The sequence below is a fragment of the Pan paniscus genome, chromosome 11 (genome assembly GCF_029289425.2).
Source record: "Pan paniscus chromosome 11, NHGRI_mPanPan1-v2.0_pri, whole genome shotgun sequence".
NCBI lineage: Eukaryota > Metazoa > Chordata > Mammalia > Primates > Hominidae > Pan > Pan paniscus.
The window spans coordinates 13,044,711-13,057,556 of record NC_073260.2 but is presented as its reverse complement, the minus strand read 5'-3'; positions in this window follow the sequence as shown (position 1 = coordinate 13,057,556).

Genomic DNA, 12,846 nt, shown 5'->3' with positions numbered 1-12,846 from the left:
AATCTTTTGTGGATAGAAAACAGGCTGAGAGGCCAGGCATGGTGGCTCATGCCTGTAATCCCAGAACTTTGGGAGGCCGAGGCAGGTGGATCACCTGAGGTCAGGGGTTCGAGACCAGCCTGGCCAACATGGTGAAACCCTGTCTCTACTAAAAATAAAAAATTAGCTGGGCGTGGTGGTGCGTGCCTGTAGTCCCAGCTACTCAGGAGGCTGAGGCAGGAGAATCGCTTGAACCCAGGAGGCAGAGGTTGCAGTGAGCCAAGATAGCGCCACTGCACTCCAGCCTGGGCAACAGAGTGAGACTCCGTCTCAAAAAAAAAGAAAAGAAAACAGGCTGAGAAATATGCCTAACCCACAAACTGAATATATTCTCCAACATGGAGAAAGGATAGGTGGAGACTATGAAAATTGCCAATATTCAACCATTTTGGTTCACAAAAGCGGTCCCATAGAGTTCAACATTAGAAGAGGAAGGATCCCTCAGGATCCAAGAGCCCTGGAGAACGCAGGACTAGGGCATTCCTCCCAGGAGACAGAGTCAGGACCTGATCAAGGAACATTCCCCGTGCCCAGTGAAGGAACCCTTTGAAATGTGGGTCCAGCCTGATTTCAGAATTTCTCCAGTGCTCTGACTGCCATGTGTCTCCTATTCTGGTCCCTTCGAATAGAAGTGTTTAACTGAGATTGCCCTGTTCCATTTCACCACGGCATATTGAGTCTGTGGGTGGGAGGTAGCCAGTCTTTTTGGTTCATAGATCTCTGAACCAAAATGAGCCAGTTATTTCCTCTCCCTGATGAGTTTCAACTTGATCACAAGATCACACAAGATCCTGGACTTTGGGCTTCAGCCTGAACTAGTGGCTGGATGGAACTTTGGATTGCTTGCCTGGAGGTGAACATGTTCTACATGTAGGAGGTAGAGGGAATTGAACATGTGGTGACCAGAAGAACAGGGCCAATCCAGATATTTTTTTGGCCACTAATGCCCTAGCCCATTGAAGTCAGTCTTCGCCACGTAACTCACTTTGACCAACAAAATGTGAGTAGAAGTGACATGTCACTCTAAGCAGAAACTGCTAGAGTCAATTTGTATTTGGCCACATTTTCTTTCCTACTAAAACAACAAACACAACCAGCAATGGTCCAGACAGAGAATGCTCCAGCGGCCTGGATTCTGGAAGAAAAAAAGTGAATTGCCAAACCCTAGCCAACTTGACCTGGACAGTAGCATGAGTGAGAAATAGACACTGTAAGATCCTGGGATTTTCGAGGTTGTTTGTTACTACAACATAGCTTGGCTTATCCTGACTGACCCAATCACTCAGCACAGAGCCTGGCTCAAAATAGGTGCCATCACGACTTTTTTCCTATCTCTCGAAAGCCAGATAATCATATTAAAATTCCTGGAGACACACATAAAGTATGAGTTTGGTTTGGTAAAGAATTAAATGGAACTAGAGTGAAGCCTACATGGAGGGGAGTAGTTAACAATAAAAGTGAGAAACTGAGGCTGGGTATGGTGGCTCATGCTTGTAATCCCAGCAATTTGGGAGGCTGAAGTGGGCTGACTGCTTGAGGCCAGAAGTTCGAGACCAGCTTAGGCAACAAAGTAACACTCTGTCTCTACAAAAAAAAAAAAAAAAAAATATATATATATATATATATATATACACACACATATATATATACATATATATATATGTATATATATATAAATTAGCTAGGAGAGGTGGCATGCACCTATAGTCCCAGCTACTGAGGAGGCTGAGGTGGGAGGATCACTTGAGCCCAGGAATTCAAGGCCACAGTGAGCTATGATCACACCATTGCACTCCAGCCTGGGCAACAGAGACAGGCCTCCTCTCTAGAAAATAAAAATAAAGCGAGAAACAGAGGCCAGATTATCAAGGACTTGCAATAGAAGCCATATGTTTGGCTGAACTTATTTTGTAGAGGGTACAAATAAAATCACCTTTATAATTCCAATGTTAATTTCCCTATCAGAAGAAAGAGTATCTTTCTTACCCTCTCACACCAAGTTAAATCTGAGATCCCCAGCAGGAGTCAGTTGAGGTTACTGCTATCTCACAGAGAGGAGCAGAAAATCCAATCTGTCCACCAGAGGGAGGGCCTGTGTTCCTGGCTGCTGGCTTCTCTGCCTTTCAGTGTCACAGCTGAAAACAGACCCGCCCAAAACAAGCAGCATAAAAGAAACAATTGATAGACTTCCCTACGCTAAAATGTAAAACTTCTAAATGACCGCAGACACCATAAACAAGCTAAAAACAAGCTACAGCCTGGGAGAAAATATTTGCAATTTATATAACAGATAAGGGATTAGCATCCAGAATATATAAAGAATTCTAGCAAATCAATAAGAAAAAGACAAATGGCCCAATAGAACACTCAGCAACTGATAAAAAACAGTCGATTTTTAGAAAAGGAAATTCAAATGGCCAATAAACTTGAAGAATGTTCAATTTCACTAGTAATCAAAGAAATAAAACATTAAGTGACTTTGAACTATATTTCACTCATCAGATTGGAAAAAAGAAATTAAAGCATTAAAGCTTGATATGAAATGTTAGTGAGAGTGTGTGGAATTCGGGACTCTTGGATCCTGCTGGTCATGATGCAAATTCGTATCACCGCTTTGAAGAACAAGAAATCCACTTGCCGGTATCTCCTCTGGAGGGAATGTTTGCACATGTACACAAGGAGACCTCTGTGAGGGTTTTTACTGAAGTACTTTCCATAAGAATAAAAAACTGGAGACAGCCCAAATGTCTATCAACAGGGGATTTGCTCAATAAACCATAGCATGGCCCTACTATGAAGTATTATGCAACCATTTAAAAGAATGGGGTAAATCTATGACATCACCTGGAGAGATATTGTTGGGCAAATAAAGCAAGAGGCAAAAAATACTTAGAGTAGTACCTTTTATGTAGAGACAAAGAGGATGAGAGAAACAGAAACACCCAAAGTAATTTTTTAAAATTTTATATGGATATGGATGCATAAAAAATATTTGAAACAATGATTCAAAAGGAAATACGAGTAGCAATCTCTGAGACTTCAGGAAAGGACTTTGTGTGGTGGTGGTGGTGGTGGTGGTTATGGTTGAGAGAGTGGCAGGAAAGAATTAAAGGGGACTTGAGCTTTATCAATATTTTTGTATTTTTTACAGAAGATAAAAAGAAGAAAGTATTTATGAACTGCTTGTATAATTGAAAATTAATTATTCATAAAGAGAAAAACAGGCTGTCTGGCAGCTCAGTGAACCCCCTCCCACTGACAGAAAGACAGCACAGAGCTAGGAGCACACACATCCCACCACTGATGGGGGACAGTCATTTTTCAGGGCACAGTGGAGGGAGAAACAGTGGGTTAGTCAGGACAACCTAACTGCTGTAAATAACAACACCGACATCTCAGTGCTTTAACACAAGTTTTTGTCTCACTCACTTCACAAGTTAATGCACAGTTGGGTGGAGGCTCTGTTCCACACAGTCACTCAGGGGCCCAGGCCCCTTCCATGTTATGGTTCTGTCACCTCATGGTGCTTTGCCTTTCAGGCCTAGAAGTAACCATACCTCACATTCTATTGGCCAGAACTGAGTCAAATGGTTTCACCTAACTGCAAAGGAGGCTGGGAAATGTAGTCTAGCTGGGTGCTAGGAAAATGGCTTGATGATCGTATAGCAGTCTCTGCTACACTCAGCCCTGGTGGCTCCAGCTTCTATTTACACAGTTGTTTTAGGACATATCCCAGCCTGGCTTCTCACAATAAAATGGAACAGGGACCTATTACCTATAAGCCATCTAAAAATTCAGGTCTTAAACGTAAACTGCCCAATTCTCCTTGCTTGGCACCCTGCAAGTAAATGTCTTCCTTTCTCCCACTACAAACCTTGGTGTGGATATCTGGTCCTACTGTGCCAGGCAAGGGCACCCCACATTGGTTTGGGAGTCACTCAACTCCCAACAGCCTCTCCCCCGACCTCCCTGCACCAAGCCATTTTCCCCAAGGCACCCTCAAGCTGTCAGTTTAGGAGGGGTTTCCAACTCTGACCATCCTCTAAGCCTAGACCCACCCTCTGTCCCCATCTCACTGTCTTGGTAGTGTAGCAAAAAGGAAATCCCTCCCTAATCCCCACGTCCAAATGAAATACCCACCCTATTTGTATGCCCCCTACTTTCTCCAGGAGGAACGTTCACCTTTTGCTACACAGGGCTGGGGAATGCAAATTCCACTCAGAAGCAACAGGAAACTTGGAAAAAGTTCTGAGTAGGGCACTGATGTGACGAAATCCATGCCTCAGGAATTGGTGATGGGGCAGCAGTGAAGGGGTGAACCGGGTTTGGAGGTGATAACAGGGTCCTGCTGTGGTACTTGATGTGAAAGGATCACTTAGGCAAGTCTGGGGCATAGGAAGAAGATGAAGAAACACTCAGCTCTCCTCAAGATGTGTCCTTGTAGCTCCCAGCATCCGGAAATTAGGTCAGCTGAAAGGATGGACTTCCAGACACTGCCCAGTCTCTGACACAGGGCAGAGGAGCTAAGACAGGTGGGAGAAGTGCTTGGCAGAGGAGGGAGCCCTGGGTGAGCCCCCATTTTCTGAGAGGGAGCGGCTGGGCCACGGAACCAGAAGCAGTCCAAGGGAGGGGAAGCTGCATGCCAAGGCTATCTTGAGGGCAGGAATGTGGCCAGGGTAGGCAGGGCCAGGTTCATGAGTAGGTACCTGTGAAGTCACACCCAAGCTCCAGCAGGCCCTGAGCTTGGTTTAATGCTCTGCTGTGGCTGTTTTGAAATTCTTAGCAATTTTATCTTTGAACTGTGTTTTGTAAGTAAAGATAATAGGGGCAATGGAGCATGCCGTGAACAGAGTAGATAACATGCAAAATGCACATCCCTGTTCCCCATTCTCAGTGGTTTCCATGCCCATGAGCACAGAATTCCAGTGGACCCACAATGAGTGGGAGTCCAATGACTCTCAAAGCAATCAGAAGGCAAGCGTGTTACTTCTGCGGCTAAGTGGGATGCTGAAAGCCCCAAGAGGCCACACTCCCTCTGCAAACCAGAACTTGCTTCAAACGGAAAGGAGGTGTTCTGAGAAACGTGAACTACCAAGCAACCCTAGCATATCCTTTCCTATCCATGATACTTCTCCGCATTAGCCAACCACTTAGCCAAAAACCACGATGGGAGCAAAGGAACAGATAGCGCAACTGTCGTTCCTTTTCCTTTCAGACCTTCCGTACTCACCTATAAGCTGGAGGTAGACAGTGTTAGGAGAGTGTGAATATATCTAGAAGTGGAATAAAAGCAGGGAGTGAGTGTTGTGCAGTATTTCTACGTTCTGATGAGGACAAAATGCATATGTCTATGTGAGCTATGAAATACGTGTATTGGTGGCGGGCGCCTGTAATCCCAGCTACTCAGGAGGCCGAGGCGGGAGAATTGCTTGAACACGGGAGTCGGAGGTTGCATTGAGCAGAGATCTTGCCATTGCACTCCAGCCTGGGCAACAAGAGTGAAACTCCATCTCAAAAAAAAAAAAAAAGAAATATGCGTATAACTTAGGTGACTCTGCACATGAGTTAAATGCTCTGTTTGCATTTAAAACTGACTTTGTAAAATACAGAGTAAAATTTGTACTAATAATTTGAAATTATGTGTTTTTTATTTTTACTTAGAGTGACATTACATAGCAAACTGAAACCATTATAAGTCAAGAGAGAGACCACTGAGGAAAGGAGAAAACTTTTTATTTTAATATTTTTTTGGTGGCACTTTTCTCCTGCTTTTTGAACAGGGGACTCGTTTTCATTTTGGAACTGGGCCCTGCAAATTATGTTGCCAGCCCCAAGGCATTTTTTTTTTTAAGTGGAATCTCGCTCTATTACCCAGGCTGGAGTGCAGTGGCACAATTTCGGCTCACTGCAACCTCTGTCTCCCAGGTTCAAGTGATTCTCCTGCCTCAGCCTCCTGAGTAGCTGGGATTACAGGTGCCCACCATCATGCTCAGCTAATTTTTGTATTTTTAGTAGAGATGGGGTATCACCATGTTGGCCAGTCTGGTCTCGAACTGCTAACCTCAAGTGATAAGCCCGCCTCAGCCTCCCAAAGTGCTGGGATTACATGGGTAAGCCACCGCGCCCAGGCTGGGAAAGCATTTCGACTTGCTTTCTTCTTGACCAGGGATTTGAAATCTTCTGTAATCTGGCTCTATCTCTGATTCTGGTAGCAAATTGTCCCATGGTTTAGAGCTAGGCTTGAGCCAGGCTGCCTTGATTCAAGTCCCAGCTCAGCTTTTGCTGGCTGTGTGATCTCAGGCAAGTTACTTGACCTCTCTGGCCTCTATTTTGCCATCTCTTGAATGGGGATTTCGGTAACAGTACCTACCTCCAAGGGTTGTTGAGAAGGCTGGATGAGTGAATACCTGCAAAGTGTTTGCACAGCCCTTGAGATCTCCAAATGGAACTCAGCTGTATGAGCTATTATCACAGCATTTTCCACAATTCCACTGCCCAGTGGAGGAAGCCCCCAGGTGCCATCTCCTCTTGTATCTTGGTGCCACCAGGAAATTGGGCCAAACTCAGGCTGAGGAAGGGGCTGTGGGAAATGTGGCCCTGGGCTTCATGTCTGCAGGGGTCCATGCTGCCTCCAGGGCTCTGTGCAAGGCTGTGAAGGCGATAGTGGGTCTGGGGTGGCACTGGGGGACATTGAGGGTCTCTTGGCCTCCATGTCTGAATTCATTTGCCAGGGCTGCCATGACAAAGGACCACAGACTATGGCTTACACAACAGGAATTTATCTCCTCAGAGTTCTGGAGACTGGAAGTCCAAGTCAAGTTGCCAGCAGGGTTGGTTTTTCCTAAGGCCTCACTCGGCATGGAGATGGCTGTCTTCTCCCTGTGTCTTCACGTTCTTCCCTCTGTGTGTGTCTGCGTCCAGATCTCCTCTTCTCCTAGGGACACCAGTCCTATTGGATTAGGGACCTCACCCCAGTGACCTCATTTCAACCTTCATTACCTCTTTAAAGGCCCTCCCTCCAAACACAGCACATTCTGAGGTAGTGGGTGGGGGTTAGGACTTCAACACATGAATTTTGAGAAAGACACAATTTGGCCCACAACAATGTCTGTGAATGCTTGGCCATCCCTGGGCCCCTGTGACTGTGTGATTGCACATCTGTGCTTCTGTGTCAGAGTCTGTGTGTCTGTCTGTCTGTCTGAGCGTCTGAGCACAAAGAACTCTGTCCTTGTGAATTTTGGGGGCTGGGACTCCTGGGTCTCGGCTGCCTTTGCTTATGAGACCTCGACAGGGTTCTGTGTGGACTTGACCATGTCTGTAAGTTGGCCTGCAATCCAGGATGTTATAGGTCAGGGAGACTGGGACCTGTGCAAACAGGATCTGTCCCTGTCTGGGCCCCTGTGACTGTGGGTCCTATCATGCATCTATCTATGGTCTGAAATCCAGCCATCTCTGGGAATGTGGCTGTAAGGCAGAATTTGAAAGGAGAGGGGAAGGATCATATTAATTTGAGATTTGAAAGGAGACAGAGTGTTTACAAAAGCAGAGGAACAGCGGGTTAAACATCTGTTGACGATGACGGTGAGGACAGCAGCTGAGGCTGGGCAGGCTCCAGTGTGAGCTCTGTGGCATGTTGACATCTTTAAAACTGTCACAAAACCAGATACAGAAGCAAAACAGTGGGACTGAGGGAATCTGCTGATGGGGGCCGGGGCGGGCAGTGCAGGAAGCAGAAGGGTCTGGGAGGGGGACTTCATGAAGAGGCCTCTTTGTCTCGGGACCAGGGAAGCGCACAGCTGACCCCTCCAACACTGACCTCTTTCTCTCTCTCCACCCATTTTCTCTGCAGCTGAAACAAATCTGTGCGCCCCAAGGCCTGGGGCTGTCGGGTGGGCATGGCCCTCCCTGCCAAGACACCACCCAGACTGTGCTCAGGGCTCTACAGGAAGCTTCTGTGTTCCTCCCTACAAGCCTGCAAGGGGCAGAGGGCAATTATTATTCCCATTTAAGAGTTGAGGAGGCTAGGCACAGTAGCTCACACCTGTAATCCCAGCACTTTGGGAGGCCCAGGTGGGAGGATCATTTGAGCCCAGGTGTTCAAGACCAGCCTGGGCAACATGGCAAAACCCCATCTCTACAAAAACACAAAAATTAGCTGGGCTTGGTGGTGCATACCTATAGTCTCAACTACTTGGGAGGCTGAGGCAGGAGGATTCCTTGAGCCCAGGATGTTGAGGCTGCAGTGAACTATGATTGCACCATTGCACTCCAGCCTGGGAGACAGAGAGAGACCCTGTCTCAAAAAAAAAACAAGGGAAACTAAGACCCAAAGAGACTCGATGACTTGGTCAGGCTGTAGCACCTAGGATTTCAGTGAGGTCTAATTGCTCTAGTTGCCCAGGCTGGAGTGCAATGGCATGATCTCAGCTCACCGCAACCTCTGCCTCCCGGGTTCAAGCGATTCTCCTGCCTCAGCCTCCCAGTAGCTGGGATTTCAGGCACCAGCCACTACGCCCAGCTAATTTTTGTACTTTTTAGTAGAGACGGGGTTTCACCACGTTGGCCAGGCTGGTCTCGAACTCCTGACCTCAGGTGATCCACCCGCCTCGGCCTCCCAAAGTGCTGGGATTACAGGCATAAGCCACCATGCCCGGACTGTAATTTTTGTCTGTTAACTCACACTAAGCAGGGCCTGTCTTCCCTGGGTCTCCCGTGAGCGCTGGGTTGTGTCTATAGAGCTGTTCCAAGCTTGCCTCCACGGGGATCCAAGATTTTCCTCTGGTCCCAGGTGAGATTGCTTACTAATTTCGCAGGGTAAATGCCAGTGGCTCCAGGCTTTATACTGGGGCATGCTCTAGCCCTGGACTCCCATTATTTTTTCCATTCCTGGCCCAAGAGATTGGCAAGACTATTTGCCTCCTTTGCAGACCAGCAGGCAAAACTTTTCCCTACAAGTTTTGATAGGTAGAGCTGCTGTGCTTGTTTATTTGTAAGCATGGTACTTTCTAATTTCCATGATATCAAGGCTTTGGGCCCCATTTATGAGTTTTGACAAGGAGCATTTTCCAACCCAAGCATCCCAAAGGCCCTTGAACTTTTGGCTTTGACCCGTCATTGATTCACAAATCTTTTGTTTAATTTCCAAAGTTTCCTTTTTCTTCTGATCTTTTGTCAGTTCCAACAGATTTTTAGAGTGGATACTAACTAGAAAGGATAGAGCTAGAGAGGTGTCTAGAGTTGTTATTTTAGTTGAATGTTTAACTAAATTGACAATGCCTGATTATCAGTATGCAGGCCAGTTATGGAGTGGCCGGGTCAAATCCCTGCTCCAGGCCTGACTTAGCTGTGCCACTTGGATGCCCCACTCCACGAATGGTCTCAGGCCACTGGCTGCTCATTGGGAGGACAGTGGGAGCCATGGGCAGAGTTGTTCTGTCCCTCTTCCCCTGTGGCTCCTGGCTGTATGCACATAGCACTGTTCCAGCCCATTGCATTCACAGGGCCCAAGGCTCCCAGCACCCTCCCTCTCCCCAGCAAGCCCCTCAACCTCACATTCTGCTCACTGTCCCAACTCTGAATTTCCTCTTTCTCTGGTCCCTGGGGCTTCCTTTTTCTTGGCTAGGAACTCAACCATGCATTTATATTTTTTGTTTATATTTTATTGAGTATTGTAATGTATATAGAGCAGGAGGGGGGATTTCCCATATTGGCAGTTATGGCCTGAATGTGTCCTCCCCAAATTCACATGTTGAAACCTGATCACCAAGGCGATGATATTAGAAGGTGGGGCCTTTGGGAGGTAATTAGGTCACGAGGGCTCCATCCTGTGACTGGGGTTAATGCCCTTATAAAAGAGGCACCAAGGAGCTGCCGTTCCCTTCTGCCATGTGAGCACACAGCAAAGAGCCACCTATGAAGCAGAGACCCCTCACCGGAAACTGAATCTGCTGGCACCTTGATCTTGGACTTCCTGGTCCAAGATCCTGGTCCTAGAACTGTAAGAAATAAATGTCTTTTGTTGTAAATTACGCTGTCTAAGGGATCTTGTTACAGCAGCCTGAATGAACTGAGACACTGGCTCAGTGCACTGCATTAGTTAGAATCCCCAACACAATTAGCTACATGACTTTGAGCAAGATACATAATTTCTCTGAACCTCAGTTTCTTCGTGTATAAAATAAGTAGGTCCTACAATAAGAGTACCTATATAATAGGTTTTGTGGGTTTTCTTAGGCAGAGTCTTGCTCTGTCACCCAGGCTAGATGGAGTATAGTGGCGTGATCTGGGTTCACATGGCTCACTGCAACCTCCGCCTCCCAGACTCAAGCGATTCTCCCACCTCAGACTTCTGAGTAGCTGGGACCATGGCACCCGCCACTGCCCCTGGCTAAATTTTTTGTATTTTTAGTAGAGACGGAGTTTCACCATGTTGGCCAGGGTGGTCTCGAGCTCCTGACCTCAAGTTATCCACCCACCTTGGCCTCCCAAAGTGCTGGTATTACAGGCGTAAGCCACTGCACCTGGCCCCAAAATAGGTTGTTATAAGGCTTGTGTAGACAGGTGTGCCAAGAGTTTAACATACATGGTGTCTGGAACAGGGTAGGTGCCCAATAAGTGATAGGTGCTATTGTCATTCCTGCTCCTGTTTTACATATAAAGGTCTGGGGCTTAGAGAGATTGAGTAGCTTGCCTAAAGTCACACAGCTGGACAGCAGTATAATCCCCAGATGTTTGAGTTTTGCCAGACCAGGAGCCAGACATGGGAGTGAATGGGTCTTCAGAATGACCTGGGCCGCAATCACTGTCTGAATACAACTTCATGAGAAACCCCAACTGGGAACTGCCTAGTAGAACCCAGCCAACTCCCAGATTTGTGAGCAAAGCAAACAATTCCTGTTATTGTAAGCCACTGTTTTAAGAAGGCTGGTCACACAAAACTAGATAACAGGAACAGTGTCCTAATGCTTACAGGGTACAGTTAACTCCTCAGCAGATGCAGGGAAACACAGAGCTGCATCATTTGTTCATCCATCCTGTATTAGGCCATTCTTTCATTGCAATAAAGAAAAACCTGAAGGCCGGGTATGGTGGCTCATGCCTGTAATCCCAGCACTTTGGGAGGCCAAGGCGGGCGGATCACCTGAGGTCAGGAGTTCAAGACCAGCCTGGCCAACATGATGAAACTCTGTCTCTACAAAAATTAGCCGGGCATGATGGCTGGTTCCTGTAATCCCAGCTACTCGGGAAGCTGAGGCAGGAGAATCGCTTGAACCTGGGAGGCAGAGGTTGCAGTGAGCTGAGATCGCGCCATTGCACTCCAGCCTGGGTGACACAGCGAGACTCCATCTCAAAAAAAAAAAAAAAAAAAAAAAGAAAGAAACAGAAAAACCTGAGACTGGGTAATTTATAAAGAAAAGAGGTTGAATTGGCTCACAGTTCCACAGGCTATACAGAAAGCGTGCTGCTGGTATCTGCTTGGCTTCTGGGGAGGCCTCAGGAAATTTACAATCATGGCAGAAGGCAAAAGGGAAGCAGGCATGTCACATGGCCAGAGCAGGAAGAGAGAGAGGGGAGAGGTGCTACACACTTTTAAATGACCACATCTCATGAGAACTCACTATCATGAGGACAGTACCACAAGGGGATGATACTAAACCATTCATGAGAAATCCATCCCCATGATCCAGTCACCTCCCACCAGACCCCCACTCCAATACTGGGGGTTACAATTTGATATGAGATTTGTTGGAGACAGAGATCCAAACCACATCACATCCACTCACTCAACAAACATTTATTAGCTCTTGTGTGCCCTGGGCTCTTTGCTAAGCACTGGAGATTCAAGGGCAAATAAGACAGAAACATTGGAAAGATGGGAAATAAACAAAAACACCAGGTAGTGAGGCATTGAGATTAAAATAAAACTTGGTGAGATAGAATGACAAATGGGGCTTTTCAACTTTTAGATGATCAGGGAAGTTTGCTCTGAGGAGGTGGCATTTAGGTTGAGGTGAATGTTAAGAGGAAATATTATCTGGAAGCAGACTATTCCAGGCAGAATGCAGATGCCACTGGGGGAGTGAGCTTGGTCTGTTTGAGCCTCCTTCAAGGGCCAGTGTGGCTGGAACAGGGTGGATGTGGGAGCCGAGGACAGGAGAGGGTACCTGAGAGGTAGGCAGGGGCCACAACACAGAGTGCTTTGTAGACCACTCAAAAGATTCTAGATTTTCTTCTAAATGCAATGGGAAGGCACCAGTGGGCATTTTTAGTGAGTGGTATATCAGTCAGAATGGGATAGGCATGCTACAGTAACAAATAAACCCTAGAATCTCTGTGGTTTGCTCTGATAGACATTTATTTCTCTGCTACCTCACAGTCTACCAGGTTTCTGGAAGGTTTCTTCTGAATGGTAAGCCAGGAGCCCAGGCTGCCTCCATCTTGTGGTTCCATCACCTTGTAGCTTCAAGGTCACTCTGAGGTTATCTACCTGAGGGCAGGTAGAAAGGGAAGAGAGAATGGGGAAGCCCACGAGGTACTTAACTACTGTAGCCTGGGATTAATACACAGCACTTCTGCTCACATCTCCATTGGCCAGAACCAGTCACATGGCCAACCTAACTGCAAGGGAGGTTGGGAAACATGAAGGAGCACACCAATATGCTCAAGGGCCCCAGAAGCCTCTACCACAGATGGCAAGGTACTCTGATTATATTTTAATTGGCATTCTGGTTTCTGTGTGAGAAATTTAAATCATCAGTAGTGGGAGTTTCAGCCACATCGGGCTCTGAAATGACATCTTAACTCCTT